Source organism: Oryctolagus cuniculus, chromosome 19, assembly GCF_964237555.1.
Source record: "Oryctolagus cuniculus chromosome 19, mOryCun1.1, whole genome shotgun sequence".
Lineage (NCBI taxonomy): Eukaryota > Metazoa > Chordata > Mammalia > Lagomorpha > Leporidae > Oryctolagus > Oryctolagus cuniculus.
Genome location: NC_091450.1, coordinates 10,434,000 through 10,461,965, shown reverse-complemented (window position 1 = coordinate 10,461,965; position 27,966 = coordinate 10,434,000). Strand labels below are relative to the sequence as shown.

The following is a 27,966-nucleotide window of genomic DNA, read 5'->3' as shown; positions in this document are numbered from 1 at the left end:
GCTCTGGCCGCTAGAAATGTTGTACTGAGTTGACTCTGAGTGTTCAGATGCCAGAAAACATGTAACAGAATTCCTCGGATCTGTGTGACCACTTGGATATCCAACTGTGATAATAGACACACATGGTGGATTTATGAGTGCTACCTCAGGGTGGAGCTGAGTGCTTCCTGCGGGGACTGTGGGATCTTCTGGGATGCCAGGGTGAAACAGCAACCCATGTGCTCTCGCTGAATCTGTGTGTAGCTTAGATGGTAAAACTGTGTCTTTCCTTTTTTTATCTTTTATTTAATGAATATAAATTTCCAAACTATGGCTTATGGATTACAATGGCTTCCCCCCCAATAACGTCCCTCCCACCCGCAACCCTCCCCTTTCCCACTCCCTCTCCCCTTCCATTCACATCAAGATTCATTTTCGATTATCTTTATATACAGAAGATATGTTTAGCATACATTAAGTGAAGATTTCAACAGTTTGCTCCCACACAGAAACATAAAGTGAAAAATAATAGATGATTTTTTGAAATGATGATGAAATCAGATCAGACCTATTGTCATGTTTAATCCCAGTGAGAGTCAAGTTGGGAATTGATAATTTCTTCTTTTTTTTTTTTTACAGAAGATCAGTTATTATACATTAAGTAAAGATTTCAACAGTTTGCACCCCCATAGAAACACAAAGTGAAATATACTGTTTGAGTACTCGTTCTAGCATTAAGTCTCAATGTACAGCACATTAAGGACAGAGATCCTACATGAGGAGTAAGTGCACAGTGACTCCTGTTGTTGACTTTTCAAATTGACACTCCTATTTATGGCATCAGTAATCTCCCTATGCTTCAGTCATGAGTTTCCAAGGCTATGGAAGCCCCTTGAGTTCTCCGACTCTTATCTTGTTTAGACAAGGTCATAGTCAAAGTGGAGGTTCTCTCCTCCCTTTAGAGAAAGGTACCTCCTTCTTTGAAGACCTGTTCTTTCCACTGGGATCTCACTCGGGGAGATCTTTCATTGAGGTTGTTGTTGTTGTTGTTGTGTTGATTTTTTTTTTTTTGCCAGAGTGTCTTGGCTTTCCATGCCTGAAATACTCTCATGGGCTTTTCAGCCAGATCTGAATGCCTTTAGGGCTGATTCTGAGGCCAGAGTGCTGTTTAGGACATCTGTCATTCTATGAGTCTGCTGAGTATCTCACTTCCCATGTTGGATCACTCTCCCCTTTATTTATTCTATCGGTTAGTGTTAGCAGGTACTAGACTTGTTTATGTGCTCCCTTTGACTCTTAGTCCTTTTGTTATGATCAATTGTGAACTGAAATTGATCACTTGGGCTAGTGAGATAGCATTGGTACATGCCACCTTGATGGGATTGAATTGGAGTCCCCTGGTATGTTTCTAACTCTACCATTTGGGGCAAGTCAGCTTGAGCATGTCCCAAATTATACATCTCTTCCCTCTCTTATTCCCACTCTTATATTTAACAGGGATCACATTTCAGTTAAATTTCAACACTTAAGAATAACTGTGTATTAATTACAGAATTAAACCAGTCATATTAAGTAGAACAGACAAAAAAAAACTACTAAGAGGGATAATGTATTAAGTTGTTCATTAACAGTCAGGGCTATGCTGATCAAGTCACCGTTTCTCATAGTGTCCATCTCACTTCAACAGGTTTCCTTTTTGGTGTTCAGTCAGTTGTCACCGATCAGGGAGAACATATGGTATTTGTCCCTTTGGGACTGGCTTATTTCACTCAGCATGGTGTGTTCCAGATTCCTCCATTTTGTTGCAAATGACTGGATTTCGTTGTTTCTTACTGCGGTATAGTATTCTAAAGAGTACATATCCCGTAATTTCTTTATCCAGTCTACCACTGATGGGCATTTAGGTTGGTTCCAGGTCTTGGCTATTGTGAATTGTGCTGCAATAAACATTAGGCTGCAGACCGCTTTTTTGTTTGCCAATTTAAATTCCTTTGGGTAAATTCCAAGCAGTGGGATGGCTGGGTCGAACGGTAGGGTTATCTTCAGGTTTCTGAGGAATCTCCAGACTGACTTCCATAGTGGCTTGACCAGTTTGCATTCCCACCTACAGTGGGTTAGAGTCCCTTTTTCCCCACATCCTCGCCAGCATCTGTTGTTGGTAGATTTCTGTATGTGAGCCATTCTAACCGGGGTGAGGTGAAACCTCATTGTGCTTTTGATTTGCATTTCCCTGATTGCTAGTGATCTTGAACATTTTTTCATGTGCCTGTTGGCCATTTGGATTTCCTCTTTTGAAAAATGTCTATTGAGGTCCTTGGCCCATCTCTTAAGTGGGTTGTTGGTTTTGTTTTTGTGGAGTTTCTTGATCTCTTTGTAGATTCTGGTTATTAACCCTTTATCTGTTGCATAGTTTGCAAATATTTTTTCCCATTCTTTCGGTTGTCTCTTCACTCTCCTGACTGTTTCTTTTGCAGTACAGAAACTTCTCAATTTGATGCAATCCCAGTAGTTGATTTTGGCTTTGACTGCCTGTGCCTCCCGGGTCTTTTCCAGAAACTCTTTGCCTGTGCCAATATCTTGAAGGGTTTCTCCAATGTTCTCTAATAACTTGATGGTGTCAGGTCATAGATTTAGGTCTTTAATCCATGTTGAGTGGATTTTTGTGTAAGGTGTAAGGTAGGGTTCTTGCTTCATGATTCTGCACGTGGAAATCCAATTTTCCCAGCACCATTTATTGAATAGACTGTCCTTGCCCCAGGAATTGGTTTTAGATCCTTGATCAAATATAAGTTGCCTGTAGATGTTTGGGTTGATTTCTGGTAAAACTGTGTCTTTTCACTAGTATGGAGCATAGCCTCAGAAGGGTGGGGAGATGGTCTTATAACAACTTAATGCTGCAGCGCCACGGAAGGGGAGAGCTGCCCTTCCATCACTGCCTGTTGGCACACCAAGGACAGGCAGTGTAGAGGAGTCTGTTAAAGCTAACAGGGAGGTGAGCATCTGTTAAGCTAGAAACAGAAGTGTTTGGCTTCCATTCCTGTTTATTAATTCAGATAATGTTTATTGAAGGTTGTTACTTGCCATGGAACCTGGGAATAGCATGATAAACAAGACCATGCTCTGCCTTCACGAGCTTGCATTCTAGAGTGGGTCAGCCTTGAACACATCCAGTAGCATATAATGTCAAGTATGGTGAAGACTTCAGATGAAAAATAAAGCAGAGAAAAGGACAAGGGAGGAGGTGTGTGTGGGGAGACCAGGTGCAGGAGAGGATGCCACTCGAATGGTCTTGGAAGGTTCTTTGCTGATGGGACTCTTGAATAGAGACCCATGTGCAGTAAAGCCTGAGCCCCATGATAACCTGTAGAAGGCCCCATCCAGCTGGGTCTGGCAATAGCAAGTACAGAAGGCCTGAGAAAAGAGCCAGTTAGGCAAGTTCCAGAAGAATCCCGGGAGCTGCACTGACTTTTGATTTGCTAGAGGGAGATAATTGAGCTACCTACTTTCTTTGTCAAATGCCATATTGAGGCGAATGAAACTGTGAACCTCATGTGTGTGTCTTTGAAAGAGTGATGCTGTTCATGTACAGTAGCACTTGAACCACTAGAACGCAGCATTTGAACCACTAGACAGCAAGTCTCTGTCAGCATTCTGTAGAATGAAGTGGTGTTGCATGCCAGCTCTCTCCCTACCACAAGGCTGACTTTGTTGAAATTTACACAGGTGTTGAACAGACCTCCACACCTTCAGTGTAGATAAGACTAGAGCAGTGCACTCTTGCGCCTGACTGCCCTTTGTTCTGCCTCTTTGTGTTGTACATTATTAAATGTGCTTTCAAAGCTCTGGTGCTCACAGCTGAAAATAAAGTAAGTTTGGAGGACAGTCACAGGCAGCACTGTCCACTCAGCAGGTCAGGTAGTTTCTCCTTAACCATTGTACCAGATGCGCTACTCCACCCATTATTAACTCTCTTCCTGTCAGAGTTATTAGCTGCGTTATAAAATTTCTAGATTTCTGGGTAGTTTTGTAAATCTTAAAGTAAAAAATAAGAACATTTGTTGCCAGCATTGTGGCTTAGGTGGTAAAGCCACCGCCCGTGATGCCAGCATCCCATATGGACACTGATTCAAAGTCCCAGCTAAACTTCCAATCCAGCTCTCTGCTAATGCACTTGGGAGGGCAGCACAAGGTAGCCCAAGTGCTTGGGCTCCTGCATCCACGTCAGAAAGCCGGAAGAGGCTCCTGGCTCTTGGCTTCAGTCTGGCACAGCCCTGGGCATTGTGGCCATTTGGGGAGTGAACTGGTGAATGGAAGCCGTTTCTCTGTCTCTCCCTCTCTTTCTGTAAGTCTTCCTCTAAAATATATGAAATGTTTTAAAACAAGAACCTTTAACCATTCAAAGGAAGCATCAAGTAGAAAGAAAAAGAATCTTGCAGACCCACAGTACTCACTGACCTAAAACCTTGACTGAAATTTTTGTTGAAGTTTGCTGATAAAGTGTTCCCCAGAAATGACACATACTGACTTGTGTGAGGTGAGCTGGTAGATATTCTTGAAACTGTAAAAATCACTTCTGCTAGTTTTTACACGATGGAGCTGTTATACTCATGAGCTACTTGAGAGCTGTTGGGTAGAGATGTTCTTACTGGCAAAGTGGTCACACTGCACAGCTCCCGTGGGCACCATTACACTCTGTGACTGGCATTTCCAGGGCTGGTGCTGTGCACACTTGGGAAGTCTTACCCACAGGTGGTGTGGTATCTGCACAATGTCTGCATGATGGTTCTCTTTTAATTTAGATGGTTGGCAGGGTTCCGTTAGTCCACAGTCTCTCAACTTGTGACTTTTCAATATTGCTCACTCACATGTTTTGGAGTCCCCTTGGGGGTTGTGGGAATAGTTGTGGCCCTGAGGGTTTGCCCACTTTTCTAGAGACAAGGATAGGCCTGATCTTGCCTCCTGGAACTTTCTCTGAGTTAGAAACCTCTTAGAGTTATTCTACAACCTTGAAATTTTGTATTTAATGGTGGATCTTTAAGCAGAGGTATCTTATAAACATAGTGCAGCAATCATAGACTTATTTTTATTATTCTTTTAGTAAAGAGGAGGGAGTAAAGCATTGTTGGTCAGTGCACATGGTTTTTAATGTGGAATCTGGAGGTGGAGATGGTGTTTTCTTACTTATATATAGTTCATGATTTCCAATTATCGCCAAGAGGTAAACACTAGAATTAGGTCTAGGCTGTGGTTCTAGCTGGTATGCCTCTATATTAAATTTCATCTCACATGTGTTTGGCATCAAGATTTCCAGCTTTCCAAGGCTGGCCACAAACTTAAAGCAAGCGTCTAAACCAATTGTTAGAGGAAAAGATACAGCAGTGGTAACGATGATGCTAAATGAATCCTTTGTGTGATATCTGACACCTCATCATCTAGTTGAAATATCTTGTGTTTTCTTGTTTACTGCAGTGAAAATAATTCTGACTTACCGGAACTATACATTTGCCTTCCTTCCACATATGAGACAATCTGTTTCTGAATCATTGGGCTTCTAAAATTCTGTGGGTAGGGGTTAGTGTTGTGGTGCAGGGGGTTAAGCCACCACCTGCAATGTCAGCATCCCATATTTGTTTTCTTTCTGTAATCCAGAGGTTGAAAAACAACCACCACTCCCAATGCATGAGTTGTATGAAAGCAATTTCACTTTATTTAACACCCTCAGGAGAAAAAGCAGGTGAGTATATATGGTACCCAAAGAGAAAAACTCTGTCAAATTTTAAATGGAATGGTGGAATAATTTCCATGACAAAAGTGAAACAAATCATCAACCTGTAGCCCCACTGCACTGGAGCCTGGCCTCACTTCCTACTTGGGACTGACAGTAAGAGCTCAGCAGAAGCCTGGAGCCATACCCCCTGTGCAGACCTGTGCAGGCTTGGTCTTTGTTTTCTGATTGGACAATCAGAACTGATGCATGCCATTGACTTCTGAGTTTATAAAAAGGGTGCTCAGTGCTGCTGTTTGCCTTTTCTCTTCATAGTATCCAGCATCATGGAGTTCTTCATTGGAACGTGTGCTAAGCCCTGGCACTAAGAATAAGGAGGTGAGCAGCCAAGAACAACACTGCAGGAAGGGCCGGACTGCTGGTGTCGGGGAGTGGCAGTGGATTCCACAGGACCCTCAGGTTTGACCATCCTTACCTGGTGAGTCTTCTTGAAATGCTTGTGCATATCATATGCCAGTCCTGGACACAGGCAGGGGACACTTGGGCCTTCAGGAGCCAGGGGGAAGGAAGAAAAAATTGTGTATTATATTGTACGTTATAAATTGAATATTATATTATTATAAATTTTTACTATATATTATAAATTTTATATCATATGTTCTAAAGAGATTTTAAATTGTATATTGTAAAACATACATTTGCTCGGAGGTATCACATAGAGTTCCAGGAGGTGTGAGCCTACCTGGCTGAATTCTGATGCCAGGATGGGTGAAGCAGCAGGTGAGTCATCTTCTTTTGGGTGGGCAATTAAGATGCCCAGTGACTGTGTTAATTTCCAGGTCTCTTGTTTTATTTTCTGGGTTTATAGTTCTACTTAGTGTATAGGAGCTGAGAAAATGGATCTGGTCATCGAGAAAGGAAGTTCCTGCTCGCAGGATTTGCTTCCTGTTTTTCCTAATTTGCTAAGATAGTTTATCTCAGTTTGCATTGAAGGTTCTGCCACACAGCAGTGATAGCATTGAGTGGTAAACCCAAAAAGATGGTTGTATATTGTTGTCATTGCCCCACTGAAATCTGATTCTTCCTCTGTGCTATCCAGTGTTTCCCTAATTTTTTGAAAAAGTTCCTGAGAAATACATTGTTATATTGTGTTAATGAATGTGGTTATGTGGGGAGACGTATCATGCAAAATTTACATGTCCCAGTCATATTATTGCATTGACTAGGAGTATGGGGACTCTGTTTATCATCAGAAGCACCTAGATCAGAGGATGGCACCGAAATTTTTAGAAGTCAGCATTACTTCCTAAGTATATTTGTTGCAGTTATAAAACTATAAGGTTCTGAATAACTCAGTACAGGTTCTTTTTACTTCTACATTAGATTTTGAAATATGAAATATTGAAATCATTTGGATTATGATATGTTTAGAGCATTTTTAGGTCTGAGAAGGCAGGGGCATTGTTTCTGCACAGTATCCACAATGGTTGCCACGTAATTGGTTCTAAAACTTCGGTTGATGAAATGAAATCCCTATTTGTCCCTGTGTTTTAAACAACACAAAATTTCAAAATCCATAGGTATTGTGTTTTGTGGTTTGGTTCTTACAGTATGTGGTGAATGAAGTCTGCCTTCCTTCTGGTTAGCAGTTACTAGTGTTGACACCCAAGGGTCATTCCTTGAACCTCATCTTATGAGATGCTGACCAGTGACTACTCAGAAACCACCCCTTGGTGCAAGTCCTCATGGATGTTCCAGTTTCCTCATTATCCACTCTCGGTGTTCCTGTTAGTGCCAATTATTCAAATCCAGAAGTTGAATTGACCCCATGTTAAGTCTAAGTGTTTGTTCACACTGGCTTTCTCATCCTAGACAGCCTTATCTCTGTACTGTGTTTCAGGAAGGTCTTGGCTTTTTCTCCCATCATTAGCTAGACCTGTTTATATTGCCCATGGTTTTCTCCTTTTGGCTATTTTCAAACTTGATCCTTGATTCCATAATTCCTTTCCCTCACACACAACACACCAAGAAAAATCTGTTCTTTTGTTTTCTCATGCTCCCAATCCACAGATGTTCTCTGATAACTATCACCAGGCATCTCAAAGGCTGGCTGGTCCCTACAGCCTTCTCAAAGCCGCAGGAATGTGGGATTCTTTGGCTTTTTGCTTTTACGTCTCAATTCCGTCACTTTTTCCACACCTCTGCTCCTGTGACCACCATTAAACTTTAGCATCTCCCACAAAAATCCTAGGCTAGCAATTTCTAGTGTACTACTAAGAAGAAGTTAAAATATAGAAGCTTTCTGGGGAAATTCCAAAATTAGAGTGGTTTATGCCAAACATCTTAAGATGCTTTTCCTCTGTTTAATGAAAGTCAGATCTATGGGGGAAAACTAGATGGAGGATTTGCTACAAACAATGCCTTTGTTTCACCTTTATACAATTTTGTTTGTGAGTTATGTAGGCCTCAATAATTATGAATGGGAAAACTAAAACTGTGACTTGTGGTTCAATATTGGAAATATTTTGAAGCTTTCTACTGAAGTGCTATAGTGAGAAAACAGGCATAGAGTCCAGGAAATCCTTCAATGAATTGGTATATGTGTAGTTTTCAGAGTGCAGCTTTCAAAGACATTTAACCTTTGTAAACATTTTCTTACATATGATGTTAAATTTCAAATTGCTGCTTCAACAAACATTGAGCTTTATGTGATTGGTAACCTCTCCTACACTAATGAATCTCCTTGCTTGATTTCCCCCCTGATTACTGTGGAAGATGACATATGAGTGTCAAATGGGGAAAGAAAGGTTGTTTTGAAGATTTATTTATCTATTTGAAAGGCAGAGCTGCACAGAGGTAGGGGCAGAGAGAGAGAAAGAGAGAGGTCTTCGATCTGCTGGTTCACTCCCCATAGGGCTGCAGTGGTCAGAGCTGAGCTGATATGTAGCCAGGAGCCCGGAGCTTCTTCTGGGTCTCTCACGTGGGTGCAGGGGCCCAAGTACTTGGGCCGTCTTCCACTTTCCTAGGCCATATCACAGAGCTGGATCGGAAGTGGAGCAGTGGGGACTGAAACGAGCGCTCTTATGAGACGCCGGCACTGCAGGCAGAAGCTTTTCCTGCTCTGCCACAGTGCCGTCCCCAAGAAATATTCTTGTGGTAGACTAATGTTCATGGTGTATAGCCCTCTGCTCTATGCAGGTAGAATTTGAGTAATTCTTGGCAGACCCCTACATTTTTGAGGTACATAGAGATAACATGCTAAATGTAATGGGATCCACAGTTTTCCAGTAAAATACCTCATGATATCTGCTGGGGTCCTGCCATTTATGAAAATGGGTTGTAAAGCAGCCTGAGCAGTGAAGACATTGCCACCTATTGATCCAGTGAAGCAAGTGCAGAGTGAGCACCTCTAACCCTGGCAGAGGCTCCACCCCTGGTGACTAAGATGCTGTAGACCTGTGCTGCTACTCATTCCATGGGGAAGGCCCTGCCATACTGCTGTGAGCATCCTGGTTTAATATTTTGGTATTGTCATGTTTTGGTTTGTTCTTTAACTTAAATGCTCGGAATCTCCATTTGGTTTGTATATTTCATCTTGCAGTTTTCACAGCTAAATTTCTTTTTTTAATAATTTTTATTTATATAAAGGTGAAGAGATACCATGTATTTCATATACAGAGATTGAGGAGTGTAGTGATACTTCCCACCTTCCCCTCCTCCCCCCAGCATCCTGCCCTCCTTCCTCCTTCCTTTCTTGTGATTATAAAATGAACTGAAAGAATGTCATTGTGAAAATTGTAAGAAAGTGTAAATTCTAAACCTTGACAGAACTAACTCCATAATGTGTAGCTCCTAGTAGGAACTGAAAATGCAGATTGTGTTGTTTAAAAATTTGTCATGCATTTAAATATGGAAACCCTAGATATTGAGATTGAGTTTAGGTGAGAAACTACCATGGTGCCTCCCCAAACATGTGTTCTCTAAACATAATGTGCCCACAAGCAAGTATTGCTTTGAACCAAGGGCCACAATGGTCACCAGTGATGGGAAATGGAAGGCTTTTTAGGGCAGTGAACCTGAGGACTGTGACCAAGACCTGTCCCAGTGAGTCAGTGAGAGCTCAACCTGTGCACTTGCCCCATCTTCCTATCAGACTTCATTTACGAAGCACAAATTCCAGTTAAATTCAGTAAGAATTTGGACAGCAGGGAGTATACTCTTTTGAGATTGGTCCAGTTGCAGTGTCACTGGTCACATACTGATGAAGCAGGCCCTGCATTTCAGTTCCATTGTTTAATTGGGCTAATTCTCAACCTGCCTGTAATATGTAATTATGTTATATGCACATAGGAATGTACACCCATCGGTGGGAGAATAGCATGTAGGAATTTATAATTCTCATTTCACTGTTCACTTTCCTGGTTTCCTTCAGATACACTTCCTTTCCTTTTCTATTTCTGAGTTTTCAGTTTGAGGGAGGTGAGATGACAGTTTAATATGTTAACTTGGATATTGTCTTAATTATTCTCTTGATAGACTTCCTGAATCTTTACTTTCAAGGTATAAACCGCCTGAAATTTAGTTTAGTCAAGTTCATGAATTTTTTTAAGATTTATTTATCTGAAAGTCAGAGTTACACTGAGAGAGAAGGAGAAGCACAGAGAGGTGTTTCATCTGCTGGATCACTCCCCAGTTGGCCGCAATGGCCAGAACTGTGCTCATCTGAAGCCAGGATCCAGGAACTTCTTCCAGGTCTCCGATGTGGGTGCAAAGGCCCAAGGACTTGGGCCATCCTTTACTGCTTTCTCAAGCCATAGCAGAGAGCTGGATCGGAAGTGGATCAGCTGGGACTTGAACTGGTGCCCATATGGGATGCCGGCACTGCATTTGGTGGCCTCACCTGCTACACCACAGTGTCTGCCCCAATCATGAATGTTTTAAAAATCATTGCTGTCCCATGAAGCCTACCAAAACCCCACAATATTAACCTAAGTTCCTTAGTTTTATTTACATCTTAAGAATAGGAACCTATTTTTGCATGTTTTATTTTTCCAGCCTTATTACAGTATAACTGAGAAATAAACATTATATATATTCAAGGCACACAGTGTGTGTTTTGATATGAGTCTGATCTTTATACATTTTCACACAAACCCTTCTTTTTTTAATTTTTTTTAACTTTTATTTAATGAATATAAATTTCCAAAGTGCGACTTATGGATTACAATGGCTTCCCCCCATACCGTCCCTCCCACCCACGACCCTCCCCTTTCCCACTCCCTCTCCCCTTCCATTCACATCAAGATTCATTTTCGATTATCTTAATATACAGAAGATCAGCTTAGTATACATTAAGTAAGGATTTCAAGAGTTTGCTCCCACACAGAAACATAAAGTGAAAAATAATAGATGATTTTTTTTAAATGATGATGAAATCAGATCAGACCTATTGTCATGTTTAATCCCAGTGAGAGTCAAATTGGGAATTGATAATTTCTTTCTTTTTTCTTTTTTTTTTTTTTACAGAAGATCAGTTTAGTATGCATTAAGTAAAGATTTCAACAGTTTGCACCCCCATAGAAACACAAAGTGAAATATACTGTTTGAGTACTCGTTATAGCATTAAGCCTCAATGTACAGCACATTAAGGACAGAGATCCTACATGAGGAGTAAGTGCACCGTGACTCCTGTTGTTGACTTTACAAATTGACAATCCTGTTTATGGCATCAGTAATCTCCCTATGCACCAGTCATGAGTTTCCAAGGCTATGGAAGCCCCTTGAGTTCTCCGACTCTTATCTTGTTTAGACAAGTCATAGTCAAAGTGGAGGTTCTCTCCTCCCTTTAGAGAAAGGTACCTCCATCTTTGAAGACCTGTTCTTTCCACTGGGATCTCACTCACAGAGATCTTTTTGCTAGAGTGTCTTGGCTTTCCATGCCTGAAATACTCTCATGGGCTTTTCAGCCAGATCTGAATGCCTTTGGGGCTGATTCTGAGGCCAGAGTGCTGTTTAGGACATCTGCCATTCTATGGGTCTGCTGTGTATCTCACTTCCCATGTTGGATCACTCTCCCCTTTATTTATTCTATCGGTTAGTGTTAGCAGGTACTAGACTTGTTTATGTGCTCCCTTTGACTCTTAGTCCTTTCATTATGATCAATTGTGAACTGAAATTGATCACTTGGAATAGTGAGATGGCATTGGTACATGCCAGCTTGATGGGATTGAATTGGAATCCCCTGGTATGTTTCTAACTCTACCATTTGGGGCAAGTCAGCTTGAGCATGTCCCAAATTATACATCTCTTCCCTCTCTTATTCCCACTCTTACGTTTAACAGGGATCACATTTTCAGTTAATTTTCAACCAGTGTGAACTGGTTACCTGATGCATATATTATATTTTCAAAACCTTATCTCATAATTGTAAATTTGACTTTTTAAAATTTATTTCAAATGCAAGGGCTGGCACTGTGGCTCACTTGGTTAATCCTCTGCCTGTGGTGCTGGCATCGCATATGGGCGCCAGGTTCTAGTTCCGATTGCTCCTCTTCAGTCCAGTTCTCTACTGTGACCTGGGATGGCAGTGGAGATTGGCCCAAGTGCTTGGGCCCCTGCACCCGCATGGGAGACCAGGAGGAAGCATCAGGCTCCTGGCTTCGGATCGGCGCAGCGCCAGCCGTAGGGGCCATTTGGGGAGCGAACCAACAGAAAGAAGACCTTTCTCTCCATCTCTCTCACTGTCAATAACTCTACCTGTCAAATCAAAAAAGAAAGGCAGGAAATAGAGAAAAGAGAGTAAGACAGAGACAGAGAGAGTGAGAGAGAGGATGAGGAATATCTCATCTCATGCATTATTTCACTCCTCAAATGTATTCAGTGGCAGGGCTGGGCCCCAGGTCTCCCACTTTGGCACAGGGGCCCAAGTCATGGGGTCATCTTCTAGTGCTTTCCCATAGCAGGGAGGTGAATGGGAAGTGGAGCAGCTGGGACTCAGTCTGGTGCCCATAGGAGATGGTGGCAGTCAGGTGGAGGCTCAAGCTTTTACACCCCAGCTCCAGCACCATAACCATATATTTGTATCTTTTGACTAACATCTCTTCATTTCCCTGCTCCCAATTCATCACAAACACCATCCTGCTCTCTGACTGTGTTAGTTTGACTTTTGTATATTCCACATGTAAATGCGCTCATGTAGTATTTCTTATTTCTGTGTCTTGTTTCACTCCTTGTAATGTCCTATAGTTCCATGCTTTTGGATCCATCTTGTGCCAAGTAGTAGTATTTCCTTTCTTTTTAAGGTTTGGCGAGGATTCCACTGTGTGTGTATCCCATTTTTCCTTATGGGTCCGTCAACAAACATTTGGGTTATTTCCGTATCGTGGAATTGTGAATGATGCTGAAGTGAATGTGGGGGTGCAGACAGTTCTTTGAGATGGTGATTTTCTTTTGGATTCATGGCTAATAAAGGTTGTTCCTTTTTACATTTTCTTTGAGGAACTTCCATATTGCTTTTCCTAATGGATGGTACAGTTTACATTCCCTCCAATACTGTGTGTTCTGTGTGCTCTACATTGTGCCCAATACTTGTTATCTTTTAACTTTTTAATAGTAGCCATTTAACAGATATGAGATAATAACCATTGTCATCTTGATTTGCATTTTGCTGATGATAGCAATGTTCAGGACTTTTTCACATATCCACTGGGTACATTGTCTGTCTTTGTTGGAAAACATTGATTGAGTCCTTTGTCCTTTTTAATTGTATTCTTTGCTTCTTAGTGTATGCATTCCCTGTATTACTCCCTTGATCACACATATGGTTTGCTACTATTTTCTCCTATTCATTGGTTTGCCTTTTCATTTCATTGATCTTTGCTTTATTGCTTTACTAGTTGTAGTTTCATTTCCTTTTGTTTGCTTTTGCTCTCTGTGTTTAATTGTTAACACATAAGCAACCGCTCTTGTGGCTAATGTCAAGGAATTTTCTATTTTATAAGTTGTAAGTGTTCAGATCTTCTGTGTGGACTTCCAGTTCATTTTGAGTTGATTTTAATATGTGGTGTAACAATGATGCAGTTTCAGTTTTGGACATGTGGTTATCCAGGTTGCTTTTGCCTCAGATGTGGGCCTTTATGTCCAGTGAGTGACTGCATGTTTGGTAACCCTGGTGGGCCAGGGTTCCCAGTGTCTTCATTTGGATCCCTTAAACCAGATGCTGTGGCTGGAGTTGAGCAGGAGCTTGACATGTGTGGTGATTGGGGAGTAGGAGTCCATGCAGTGATGGGGTCAAGACAGGGGACTGTGGCCTCCCCTGGAAGCCAGGGCTATATGAGGGTATGTCCCAAAAGTTTTTTGAAGGGTAGACATTTGGCATAGTGGGAAAGACAATGCTCAGGATACCAGTGGCAGCCCGTGATGGCTTAAGTAGTTGGATTCTTGCTACCACATTGGAGACCATCTCCCAGCTTCAGCCTGGGTCAGATCAGCCCTGCGTATTTTGGGCATTTGGGTAATGAACTACTAGATGGGTGGTGTCTTTATCTTTCTCTCTCTCTCTCTCCCCCCTCCCCCTTATTGATTGAAACGAATTGCAGTATTAAAAGTAGGTGGAAACGTGGACACGGATGATTATCGCAGTAGCATTAGATTATTGAGTAATTTCCTAGAATCATACAGGTGGATGTTTGTAGCTCACAGTAATCCATTACATCTGTTATTAGAAAATGAAATAAAGGTTAGCTCAAGGCTCTATCCATAAAATAATGTCGAAAGATTAATGTAGATTTGATCAGTACAAATTTTATATGAGTATTGAAATGTCACACTAGCCCATAAATCTGTACAACTCTTATTGATAAAATGTAAGTAAAAATAGCAACATGTTACTTGGTGTATAAAGTTAAGGGGTTTAAATGATTAATGTCACAACTGATATTATGGTATTTGAAAATGGTTAATTAAGACAAGCAAAACCAGAACCTGTAAATAACTGAACTGTTCTTTCTTGTCATGCTCAGTCGAAAGGCTGCTATGCTGTGTTTTAAGTTGGGGATGGATATTTATTTTAGATTGTTTCCTCTAATTAAGAAAAATGGTAGTATGTTTTCATGAGTATGTGAAATTGAATAGCATCAGAGGAATACAGTAAATACGAGATAAGCTTTTTTTCATATTTGGGATTTTACTGTTTTTTGAGAATCACTATGGAGCCATTTCAGTTTGCACACTGTTCTTAACAAACCAAAAATTTAAAAAGTGAGGGCTTCCAAATGGTAGAGTTAGAAACGTGCCATGGGATTCCAATTCAGTCCCATCAAGGTGGCACGTACCAATGCCATCTGACTAGTCCAAGTGATCAATTTCAGTTCACAGTTGACCCTGATAGGTCTAAGAGTCAAAGGGATCACATAAACAAGACTAGTGTCTGCTAATACTAACTGATAGAATTAAAATTGGAGAGAATGATCCAACATGGGAAGCGGGATACACAGCAGACTCATAGAATGGCAGATGTCCTAAACAGCACTCTGGCCTCAGAATCAGCCCTTAAGGCATTTGGATCTGGCTAAAGAGCCCACGAGAGTATTTTAGGCCTGGAAAGCCAAGACACTCTGGCCAAAAAACTAACAAACAAAAAAATACAAAAAACAACAACAAATGAAAGATCTCTGCAAGTGAGTTCCCAGTGGAAAGAACGGGCCATCAAAGAAGGAGGTGCCTTTCTCTGAAAGGAGGAGAGAACTTCCACTTTTTTTTTCTTGGGGAATTTAGGATTATTCTCTCATTCTGTAAAACATGTCATTGGTGTTTGATAGGAATTTCATTTATTTTGTAGGTTGCTTTAAGTAATATAGGTATTTTAATTATACTAATTCTTCCAATCCATGTGAAAGTTATATTTTTCCATTTTGGGAGTCCTTGATGATTTATTTCTTCAGCATTTTAGAATTTTCATTGTAGATATCTTTCACTTAATTGGTTGCATTTATTCCTAAATGTTTTATTTTTGTTCCCATTGCGTATGGGATTAATTGTTAGATTTCATTTTTGGCAAGCTGGTTATTAGAATATAAAAAAGCTACTGTTTCTGTATGTTGATTTGTAACCTGTAACGTCACTGAATTGGTTTTTCATCTTGAACCATTTTTTGGTGGAGTGTTTCCATTTTTCCATGCAGAACATCATGTATTCTACAATGTTGTTGAATTCAGTTATTGTTAACAGTTGTGTTGTGGAATATGTAATGTCATAAATATAAGAACATGTCAAAAATGCTTGAAGGTTACCTGTGGAAAATTTCTCTGTCGTTTGCCATATGAGAATTAGAGTAGTACCTGGTAGACTTGTGGACTGCCATTGCTAATGGGTGCATGCACCCACACAGCTTCCAGTGGGCTGCCTCTATGGTCCTCCAGGGCTCATGGTCTGCTAATAGGATCTGGCTGGCCTTCAGTTGTCACCTAGCATCCACCTGTGACACTATGTTGAGGACATCATTTCAACTGATAAGAGGAGGAGGAAAAATGGGCCTCGAACATCAGCAACTGACTTCTTGACCGAGGGGGTGTAGACCTTAGTTCCATACGAGATGAGAGCTTGCATCCTCAATATTTTGGTTTATCACTGCTTTCCGTGTCCCTCCACAGACTCCCAGTGAGACAGTGAGGCTTCTTAAGGGAAGGCCTATACTCAAGGTTGTGTGCAGAGTGTTGCTGGCAGCAGCATCTAAGTAACATGGTCTCATGGGATCATTTCAGACATTGGCACCTCCACCTGGGTAATGCAGAGTCTTGTGTGCTGTGGGATGGTGAGTCTGGATGCACCAGATGACTGCTGGCTGCCCCTCACATGCTGCCAAGTACCACCCACGACATGGTGAAGAAAGTTGATGCCTCATCTGCAACTGTCTCAGGTGGTGAAGTGCCATATCTCAGACACCAAGGAAGTCCACACAGATGTACACACCTTGCTGTGGATGGAGACACAAAGCCTGCTCAAAGACTGGACAGGGCCACATTGAGAAGGGCAACCTTGCTGTGTTCCTGACAGGAAGTAGTCTATAAATCACCAGGCAACAGAGTTGGCAGCTGGCAGCTCTCACTGAACTACATCAAGTTCCTGTCCAACTTGTCTGGAAAGCACAAACAGATGGTGTCATGTTTGCACAGAGGGTGAACATAAACTGTCCCTTTTTCTGCTGCAATGGGTGTCCAGAGCATGTGAAACACCATACTACAGCAGGAGCCTCTTTGTCTCAATGGACAGTGTACAATTAAGAACAAAAGAGAGCTACTGAGGCTGTTAGGCATTCTTCAGTGAGTATGTGCAGCCACCACCCCTAAATGGCAAAGCTGCCCCTTGGACAGTCCCAAACAATCTGCCTTGGACCCAGTGGAATTATTTATTCACTTACTTAAGCATTATTCATTATGTTTCATTGAAAGACAAGAAAACAGATTTCCCATTGGCTGGATCACTCCACTTGAGTGGCAAGGGCCCAAGTATCTGAGCCATCCTCTGTTGTTTCCCAGGGTATGCATGAGCAGGAACCTGGATTTGAATGTGTGACAGGTATTGATCCTGGATACTCTGTGATGGGATGCTGCCACCAAAAATGATGTCTTTAATTGCCATGCCAAATACAGTGAATTGAAGCCTTTATATTCTGATTAGAATGGCAGTGTGAGATAGAGAAAGATGTTTCCATCTGTTGGCCTCATGACCAAAGCCTGCAAACATTATGGAAGTGCTAGGCCAAAGTCAGAAGCCAAGAACTCCATCCAGTTCTCTTATATTGGTGGAAGAGACCTAAGTAAGTGACGCAATGCCTGCTCTCCATCAGAGTGTACATTAGCAGGAACCTGACTGCAGGAAGATTATACTGAAATCCAGGTGCTCTGATATGGGACATGGGTAAACCAAATGGCATCTTAACAACTCTGTCACAGTTCCTTGGCCATTGTTATATATTAATGATTTTTTGTTTGGAAAAAAATATTATTGAGGGAGAGACAGAGAGATCATCCAACCCACTACCTCACTCTCCAAATGGCTGCAAAGCTACAGATTAGCCAAGGTGAAGCCAGGAGCAGGATCTCCATCATCTCCTACATAGGTTGCAGAGTCCTGAGATCTTCCGACATCATCCACTGTCTATCCATGCACCTTAGGAGGAAGCTGTACTGGAAATAGAGTAGCTGGGGCATGACCCAGCACTACAGTATGAAATGGAAGCATTGTTATCTGAAGCCTTACCTACTGTGCCATAGCAAAGAGCTGTATGGAAGTGGAGCAGGCGGATCTTGAACCGGCACCCACATGGGATGCTGGTGCTTCAGGTCAGGGCATTAATCCGCTGCACCATAGCACCAGCCCCAGCATTTACTTTTTAATTTAAAGGCCAACAATGCGCCTTTATGAGACTTCAAAGTGGGCTGCTTCTATGGTCCTGCAGGGCTCATGCTCTGTTACCAGGCTCTGGCTGGCCTTCAGTTGTCACCTAGCATCCACCTGTGACACTATGTTGAGGACATCGTTTCAACTGATAATCAAGAGGAGGAGGAAAAATGGGCCTCGAACATCAGCAACCGACTTCTTGACCGAGTGGGTGTGGACCTTAGTTCCATACGAGATGAGATCTTGCAACCTCAAATTTTTGGTGTATATTTTGAAAAAGGAATTCAGAAAAAATCCTCAAGAAATCCACATATATCTCCTTTTCCTCAGTGATTCGGTTTCAACCAAGGGAGCCCAGCACATTTTCACCTTCTGATAACACCAATTTACTCACCTCTAGTGAACCCTAAGACCCACCTATCTCACCAGTCACCCACAAGGATGCACCTTGGTCAGGCACACTTCCAAAGAAAAAACTAAGGACTACTCTGTGGATAGTTTTTGGTTCTGAGGGTCACATGGGTAAAGGACTTCAAATTAGCTTTGAGCTATTAGTGACCCTACTGTTTGACTCACAGAGAGTTTGGACTACCTCCCTCAGCATCATGAGCTGGGTCCTTGCCTCCAGCCACTGAGAATCTCTGGTTAAATGGAAGTGGTATTTCAGAGACCAAACAAACCCACACCCTGAGGAGTCTGTGTCCTTAATGAGGATGTCAGACACTTTGTCTATTTGGAGAGCCACCATCAGTCATCTCACATCAGATACCTCCTTCCAGATACAGGGGTAGTGTCATGTGTCTCAAGGGGCAGAACTTGTGATCATCCTACTTGACATTGAGCAGTCCAGCCACACTCAAGGGCATCTTGAAAGTCACATGTCCACCAATTCTAGGGACATCACCAATTGCTAATGGCCTTTTGTGGCCTCAGACTGGACCATCCATACCCTTACGTTGGAGTACCCCCTTTGGTGGATCACTGTTGATACCTGTGCTACTGGCCTAACCTCCCTGACCAACTCAGCTATTTTGCTTGCCAAAATTCTACTGCCTTTTAATGTAGCAAAACTGCACTATATATTATCTGCATCCTTGCTTTCATAGTGGAGCCTCCCAGGCTTATATGATTTGGGACATCATAGGCCTATCAACTTGGATTTGAGCTTGTAGGTTTCCTGTTGTATCCATGTCAGTTGTGGAATTCTCCCAGGAATGCCTGCTGTACAGACAAAACTGTCATTCCTCCTTCTCGCATGGTTGCATTTGGAGTGGTGATTATTCACATGCTACCTGGCAAGTGGACTTTATTCATCTGCTGTAGCAAATGGCAGGTGCTTACTGTTATGTCAGCCTACACCAGACTTCTCGTTGCTTCTTTGTTAATGGCTGAAATTGTCATCAGATTCTAAGTACTACATCCCTGGTGCATTAAACATGGCACCAAAAGTATCTGAAATACTTAGTTCCTGTCCATTTGGTGTTTACACAGTGATGGAGTTTCTAGTTCATGTGAAGGGTTTTTTTTAAAAAATTTTGAAATCAATAATTATACATACTTTAAAGGCTACTGTGTGACATTTTGGTACATGTCTGCAATGTGTCCTGATTAAAAAGGGATGATCAATATTTCCCTTTATTTGTCAGTACTTATGATTGAAGTCTTGTAATTTCTTGTATATGTTCATTCAACACATACTCAGTTATTGTGAGCTATCCTCTCCATTATTCTGTGTAACATTAGAAAGTTACTCCTTGATCTAACTCTGATTTGGTACCCATCATCCAAACTCCTTGCATTTTCCCTCCAATCTCTTACATCCCTTATTAATTATTATGTATTCACATAGGTGTATTTTAAAGATTTATTTATTTTTATTTGAAAAGCTGAGCTACAGAGAGAGGGAGAGACAGAGAGATGTTTTCCTTCTGCTCATTCATTACCCAAATGGCTGCAACAACTGCATCAGAACAAATTCGAAGCCAGGAGCCAGGAGCTTTTTCTGGGTCTCCCAAAGTGGATGTAGGAGCCCAAGCAGTAGGGCCATCTTCCATTGCTCTCTCAACCCATAACCAGTGCGCTGGTTCAGAAGAGGAGCAGCAAGGATATGAACTGATGGGTGCCCACATGGGATTCTGGCACCACAGGCAGAGTCTTAACCTACCATGCCACAGCACTGGCCCCTGATTGTTTTAGCTTGTGTTTGTGAGGGGGTGGCTACAGTATTTGTCTTTCTGTGTCTGGATTGTTTTCACTTACCTCCAGTTCCATACATCTTGCTTAAGTGACAGGGTGTCATTCTTTTCAAATGGCTGGATAGTATTCTGTTTCATATATATACAACAAACTCTTGACCCCTTCATCTGATGAACTCTCAACTCATTTTGTTTGCCAAGATACTATTCCCTTTTAGTGAGACAAAAATGCAGTCTACTTTTTCTGCATCCCTGCCCTCATAGTGGAGACTGTGGTACCAAAATGAGTTTGAACTGCTGGGCATATCTGATTTGGGGACATTTTCCTATTGTGGTACCAGAATGAGTTTCTTGACCCAGGCATATCTGATTTGGGGACATCTTATGGCTGTCATTTTGGATTTCTGATTGTGGTTTTCCTATTCCATCCAACTCAGTTGGAAAGTCCCCCAGGAATGTCTGCTTTGCAGACAAAACTTCCATCATTCCTTTTTCTCCCGTGGTGGCATTTGGAGAGGTGATTACTCTCACATGCCACTTGGCGGGTGGATTTTATTGGTCTGCTGTTGCATAAGGCAAGTGATTATTATCCTTGATAAGCACACCAGACTGCTCCCTGCTCTTTCCCTCATGGCTGAAAATGTGCTTCAAACATGGGACTGTAGATAGGTGAACTGCTTAGTTCCTTTCTGTGGGACATGTACCCAGTGGTGGTGTTGCTGGTTCATGGTATGGTTCTGTTTTCTGAAAATTTTGACGTTAACAATAATTTCACCTACCTAAGGGCTACAGTATTAGGTCTGGGTGCATGTCTGCAGTGTGTCCTGATGAAAAATGAGATAATCAACATTTCCCTTCCTTTGTCAATATTTTATGATGGATGACTTGGAATTTCTTCCGTGTGTTCATATAATACATTAGAGGTTATTGTGAGATAGTCTCACTGTGCTAACAATAGGAACTTATTCCTTTGATCTAACTCTGATTTTGTGCCCCTCATCAAAACTCCCTTCATCCCCTGCAGTGGCTGCCATCCTGTATTAATCATTATGCATTCGGGTTTTTAGCTTGCTTATGTGAAGGTTTGCATGTGTTATTTGTCTTTCTGTGTATGGCTTTTTGCACTAAACACGATACCCTCCAGTTGCATACATTTTGCTGCAAAGGACAGGATTTCATTTTTAAAGGGCTGAATAGTATTCCATTTAGTATATACACAAGAAATTCTTGATGTCTTCATCTGCTGGTGGATACGTTGGTTGATTCCATATCTTGGCCATTGTTAACAGTGCTGCAGTAATCATGGTGGAGCAGGTATCTCTTAGATACAATGATTTCATGTCTTTTGGACATATACTGAGTATTGAGATTGTTGAGTCATATGGCAGTTCTATTCTTAGTTTTTAGAAATCTCCACGGTGTTTGCTGCAGTGGTTGTACTCATTTGGATTCCCATGCTCCGTATACGAGAGTTCTCCTTTCTCCATATCCTTGCGAGAATTTTTTACTTTTTCTTTATGATAGGCATTCTAGCATTATGAGGTGATATCTCTTTGGGGTTTTGATTCGCATTTCTTTTTTAAAGTTTTTTTTTATTTATTTATTTGAGAGGCAGAGTTAACAGACACAGAGGGAGGCGCACAAAGGTCTTCCATACGCTGTTTCACTCCCCAGATGGCTGCAATGGCGAGAGCTGAGCCCATCCAAAACCAGGAGCCAGGAGTTTCTTCCAGGTCTCCCACGTGGTTGCAGGGGCCCAAGCAGTTCAGCCATCTTCCACTGCTTTCCAGGCCATATTCAGAGAGCAGGATCAGAAGAAGAGCATCCGGGACATGAACCAGTGCCCACATAGGATGCTGGCCCTGCAGGCAGAGGCTTCGCCTACCGTGCCACAGTGTGAGCCCCTCTTTTCATTTCTCTGATGGCTAGTAATAGTGTTTTTCATATATTTGTTGGCCATTTGTATTTTTTCTTTTGAGAAGTGTCTTTTTAGGCCCCTTGTGCCCATTTCTTAACTGCATTGGATGCTTGATTTTGAGTTTGTTGAGTTCCTGATATATTCTGAATATTAATCCTTTGTTGGATAAGTAGTTTGCAAGTATTTTATCCCTTTCCATTGGTTGTTTATTCACTCTATTACTGTTTTCTTTGCTGTACAGAAGCTTCAGTGTTTGATGTAGTCCCATTCATCTAGTTTTACTTTTGCTGCCTGAACTTCTGGGGTTTTAACCAAAAAGTCATTGCCTCTACCACGTTTAAGAGATGTCTCCCTATGTTTTATTCCAGCAAGTTTGTATTTTCAGGTCTCAGTTTTAGGTCCTTGATCCATCTGAGTTGATTTTTATTTGTGGTGAAACGTAGGCATTGAATTTCATTCTTCTACATATGTATATCCGGTATTGTCAGCACCACTTATTGAAAAGACTGTGGGATTCTCATCAAAAATCAGTTAGCTGTTATGTATGTATGTTTGTATTTATGTATTTTTTCTCTGTTTTCGTTGATCTTTGTATCCATCTTCATTCCAGTTTCATCCTATTTTATTTACTAGACCTTTGTGAAATCAGGTATTGTTATGCCCCCAGCTTTGTATAATTTTTCTTGTGTAGGGTCACTTTGGCTGCTCTGGGTCTTCTGTAGTTCCATATGAATGTTAGAATTTGTTGTTCTGACTGTATAAAAATGCCATTGGTATTTTGATAGGACTTGCGTTGAATCTGTAAAGTTCCTAAGGAATATGAACATTTTAATGTTAATCCTTCCAATTCATGAACAGAGGATGTCTTTCCATTTTCATGTGTTTGATGATTGTCAGCTTTCCCGCCACCAATGACTGTCCAGGACACTGACGAAGGGTTCACAGAGAGACTGAGAAGAATCAGGTTAAATGCTTTTTATTCTTACACCGGCACTAGGAGGGAAGGCCACTCAGCTGGCTCCAGCGTGCACTAGGCTCTACAAACCAGGAGCTTCTCCCAGAGGGCACTAGGGTCTATGGACCAGGAAGGGAGGCTGAGTAGTGCTCCGATTTACAAGCGTCTGAGGGTCTTCTTAAATACACTTGTTTAGGGTCAGCGCTGCCTATGTTCCCTCCCTTTGAGCCCCGTAGTCATGGCAGCAGCGGTTACATAGTTATAACAACAATTTGCTGTTAGGCCATTTCCTCTTGCAAGCTTTGCTACAGTGCAGTTTCTTTCCCTGATAAATGATCAGTTTAGCTCCCTTTTCTTTTTCTTTAAATGCTCTCATAGCCCTGTAAAGCCCATTGAGCCGTTGGGCCAAAGGGATGAACATTCTTGAGCATATCCCGGATTGATTTCCAGATTTGAGGTCTTCTTTTTCTTCTTCTTCCATTTCCGGTGGGCTGGGTTCCTCTCGGAAGGCCAGGTATCCCTTGGCGAAATTTTGTGCAGTTGAGAAGAGGTGCTGTGAGATAGGCAAGCATACAAGGACTATACAAAATATTGCTCCTATTTTAAACCATTTCCAGGATGGGAGCCAAGAGGAAACTGTGTCAGTCAGAGTATTTATTGTCTGTTCCACTGTTTTGACTTGACCTATCTTAAATGCTGCTATATTTTGAAGCTGTATTATATGTAGAGATCTCTTAGTAATGTTAGCCTCAAGATGAGCGGTTGCATTTACCCACTCTAGCCAGGTAGAATGGTTGTGTTTGAACATAGCAGCTAGTTGTGTTGCATTAGGAATGGATAGATTGTTCCACGGAATGGTGGTAATGCAAACTCTTCCAGTAGTTTCACACTTGAGTTCTCTTTCCAAAGCTAGTGTGGTAATTATCTGTTCTATTTGTACCACGTGTGCTTCAAGCATTTGGAGCCCCATAGCATGTGTCTTAAGCAGTGCTGACTGGTCACCTAGCTGAGCCTGCTGCTCCTGAATTATCTTCAGAAGGGACTCTAAAGCATCTCCCTGTATTTGGGTAGTGCTTAGAGCCAGTGCTCCAGTCACAGCACCAGCTACCGTGGCTGCTGACACTGCTGTAGTGACAATGGCTGCTGTTACTCCAAAGTCTCTTTTTTTGCACATTTTTGTGCATTTGTTTATTGGTATAGTCAAATCAGACATATTTACTGGCACATATGTGAAGGGAGTTGCCTTTACCACCATATATGCAGCCAAGAATGTTATCATTCTCTTTTCGCATTCCAGGTCCCTTATGTAACAATGGATCTCCTTTTTAGAATCTAATGGATGTGTGCATCTAGCATACAATACCTCCCCTTCGGTCCTGCATGTCCAGTTTCCTGGGTCTTCCCTTACTGGAGTTTTTACAAAATGTTTGTGGAACATTTCATATCCTGCCTGCCAAAAACAATGTATTGACTGATTATTACTTGGAGGTCTGCATCTAATATACCTATGCTCTGAGCCATTTTTACAAATAAAAGAGACAGAAAACTCATCTCGAATTGTTGACCATTGTATTTTATGTCTCGTTCATATACATGCTATATCCAAAGTCTGGAGTTGATAAATTTAGGGTATGTTTGATTCGTTAAGGTAGTAACTCTCATTTTCATAATAGAAGGAACACTCTACATGACTAATTCTCTCTAGATCCTTTTCTTGTCCCTCCCCTATTTGGACTCCTCTGTTTTGTTTGAAGGTCATCCACACTAAAGAGTCCTTTACAGCTACCCAAGAGCAATTTATATGCCCCTGGATCTTTGTTATAGTAAGACTGGGATCTATGTCATGGGCAAATGCAGTTTCCCATTCTGAGTAATCCATCCTCTCTTTAGTATTATTAACATACAGTTCTAAATATGAATGTTCTAACCCTAATAGGGTTAGATCTGGCCCTAAGAAAGGTATTTCTTGTGTGCACGTTGTTGCTACCCACGAAGTACAGTTAGGCTTTCCCCAGTAAAATTTGTCATCTCTGCTCAGGCTATATGTCTTATATTCTAAGCATTTAATTAAGGCAAATGGGGGTCTGGCCCACAGTCTACTTAATCCTGGTTCAAACATTGTTTGTTTCAACTCATCACATGCTTCATAAATAGTTCCTTCCAGTGGACATCCTCTCATTGTGTAAGTTAAGGGGGTATTTTTCTTAATCTCTTTGATTTCTATACATTTCATGGATCCTGCATCAGTCAAAAGGATATACTTTGTTTTGTTTTGTTACTAGATTTAAGGGCCCTGTCAATTTTGGTACTACACCACTGCACGTCCAATTTGTATAATTGTTGTGTGCATGACAAGTATAATTACCGCATTCTACTTTAGACCTTTTACAGTTGCTACAGAAAAATTGTTCAATTAAATCTCTCCAAGGTCCCACCAATTCCTTAGCATGGGTTAACCAAGGAATAGTATAATTTTTTACTTTTGTCTTAATGAGGAATGGAGTGCCTGTGGGCTCACATCCTGACCTTGGTATGTTTGATTCACAGGTAAAGGGTACATTATTAATATCAGGGTATGTATAGGCTGGTGGGTTTTCTACTAAGCCTGACATTTGTTCTTCTGTTTTTACCCTGGGCAATATAATTAAGATGGTAATTGTCATTATTAATCCATAAGCTCTGAGCATAGGTAGTTCAAATCTTTCCCACAATCTCATTAAGTTACCTAATACTTTAAATTGTTTAAGTGTTTGCTTACCTTCAATTAACTTACCTTTATCTGGGTCCCATCTCTGTAATTCTTGTTTTACCTGTTGTAGATGTTCTTGTAGTCGGGCTGCTAATTCATCTTGTTGGTCCTCGGACAATCCCTCAAAAGGATTTACAAGTGGTGTATTTTCTTCCTCCTTAATTGTTTAAGTATATACTGTTCATAGAGGTCTTTAGCTTCTCTTCCTTTAATGTACATTTCTCCATTTGCTGCTGCTGTTGCCATCTCTGGAGTTCTTTAGTCCTAGCTCTGGAATATGAAATCCCTAATTCTTTCTGTAAAAAGCACAACTGACAGTGGTATCTACATTTCTTACAAACACATGAATTCTTTTGACAGGATAATTGCAATTGATATTCCATTAGTGCCTAATTGGAAATTCCCAAGTCTTGAGGTAAGACCAACACTTGTATATTTCCTTATATGCAAGAATATCCAAAGGTTCCTTTATGTGTGCATGCTTCAGAAGGAAAATCAATGGTTGTTACAATGTGTACGCTAAGGCTGCCAATCTTTGCAGTGTTCCTTGAGGTGTTAAGCAGCACACCAAAAATACTCTACGTATCACACCTTCTTCCAATTTTCCTATTCTAATCACCTTTTTCCAGTTTTTACTTTTCTTGCAAAACCAGCAACTAGTTGCCCTCGAAGCAAGCCCATACATTCCAGGTACCCATCGTTGCTCTGCTAATGGTCTAACATCCCTGTCAAATTTCCCATATTTTCCATTTGCTGTTATTATAGTCCTAGTATCTTTGGTTGTTAGAATAGCACTAGTCCAGTGATCATACAATTTTTCACTAAATTTCCATGGGGGATTTCATATGGATCTTCTTCTAATTTATAAGCTAAACATATTTGGCTGTGGTCTATTCTTGTCCAATCTCTAACTTGTGTCTTCTGGAGCTGGAACTACCCTAACATGTCTTTGGGGCAAGCTGATAATCCCCTTTTCAGGTGTGTTGATCACTACTGCTACTTCTCCTCTCCAAAGGATGATAGTGGGCCCTTTCAAGTCTTTACTGTTTGGTAATCTATAAAAGCAAGAATATTTTTCTGCATGTAGTTTTTGTAATGCTAGCTTTTGATTAGAAGCAGTCCATTGTTGATAATAATATCTCTCCATTGGGGTGTATCCTCCTATTCCTCCCCTTCTTTCTGGTTAAGAGCTATTAGTACCAACTGTAATTGAGCCTCAATAGTCTGTACCTCGTCCATAAATTTGTCCATCATACTTTTCAATGTTTGATTAGCTCGCTCTATCTTTCCCTGGGGTTGTGGGCAATATGGAGTACCAGTTGTATGGTTGATGTTTAAATATTTACATAGTCCCTCAACAAAAAACAGAGAAACAGTCTGCCTTACTCATCTTTCCAATGTATCTGAGTCCATCCAAGTCATGGCACCAATGATGCTGCAGGAATTTCAAGTCCATTCTTTGTCTCACAGCAATAAATAATCCCAACATGGATCATGAGATTGGGGGAGCAAAGCAAAAGTAGGTTTTGTTGAGAAAACGATACTCCTGCTAGCCAGCATGGGGGGAATAAGTGAGGGGTCCCATAAGGCCTGGGTACAGGAAGTTTAATTAGGGAGTGATATTAATGGATTCATTTTCGAAACAGAATCGAACACCATGTGTCTGTATCTTCTCGCTTGGGAAATGGTCATGACCCCTAACCATGAAAAAATGTTACCTTATTGACCATCTGAAAAATGGGACAGTATATTCCCTCTCTGCCTATAATTTCTCTTACTGCCTCCTCACCTTCCCTCCTCCCAGACAGGATTCCATGAATACCCCTTCATTGTTTCATTTCTCATATAAGGGCCCCTCCTCTTGGGCATTTCCCAAGAGGCTACTGAGAGGCCACTTTCTACTCTGGACTCGAGGGCTTTCCTCTGGGGCTGGCCAGATACAACACATCCAGGTGAAGAATTTGACGATCCTCCTGCCAATCCCCAGGTGACCCTTGCTCTTTTTAGCCTGAGTGTCTGAGGTCCCTGCCTCCTTCTCCTCCTCCT

At 41.4% G+C, this 27,966-nt stretch overlaps 1 long non-coding RNA gene and 1 pseudogene across 2 annotated transcripts in view; one reads left to right on the top strand and one right to left on the bottom strand.

The window, feature by feature from the left end:
* The window catches only part of ORYCUNV1R-PS1575 (vomeronasal 1 receptor oryCunV1R-ps1575 pseudogene), a 1,374,299-nt pseudogene that overhangs the window by 262,732 nt on the left and 1,083,601 nt on the right, over nt 1-27,966 (bottom strand).
* The window catches only part of LOC138847139 (uncharacterized), a 75,636-nt gene that overhangs the window by 12,590 nt on the left and 35,080 nt on the right, over nt 1-27,966 (top strand). For both annotated transcript variants that reach the window (XR_011384781.1, XR_011384782.1), the window contains exon 2: nt 6,027-6,182. This is a non-coding gene — a long non-coding RNA (uncharacterized lncRNA). The remainder of the gene's footprint in view (nt 1-6,026; nt 6,183-27,966) is intronic.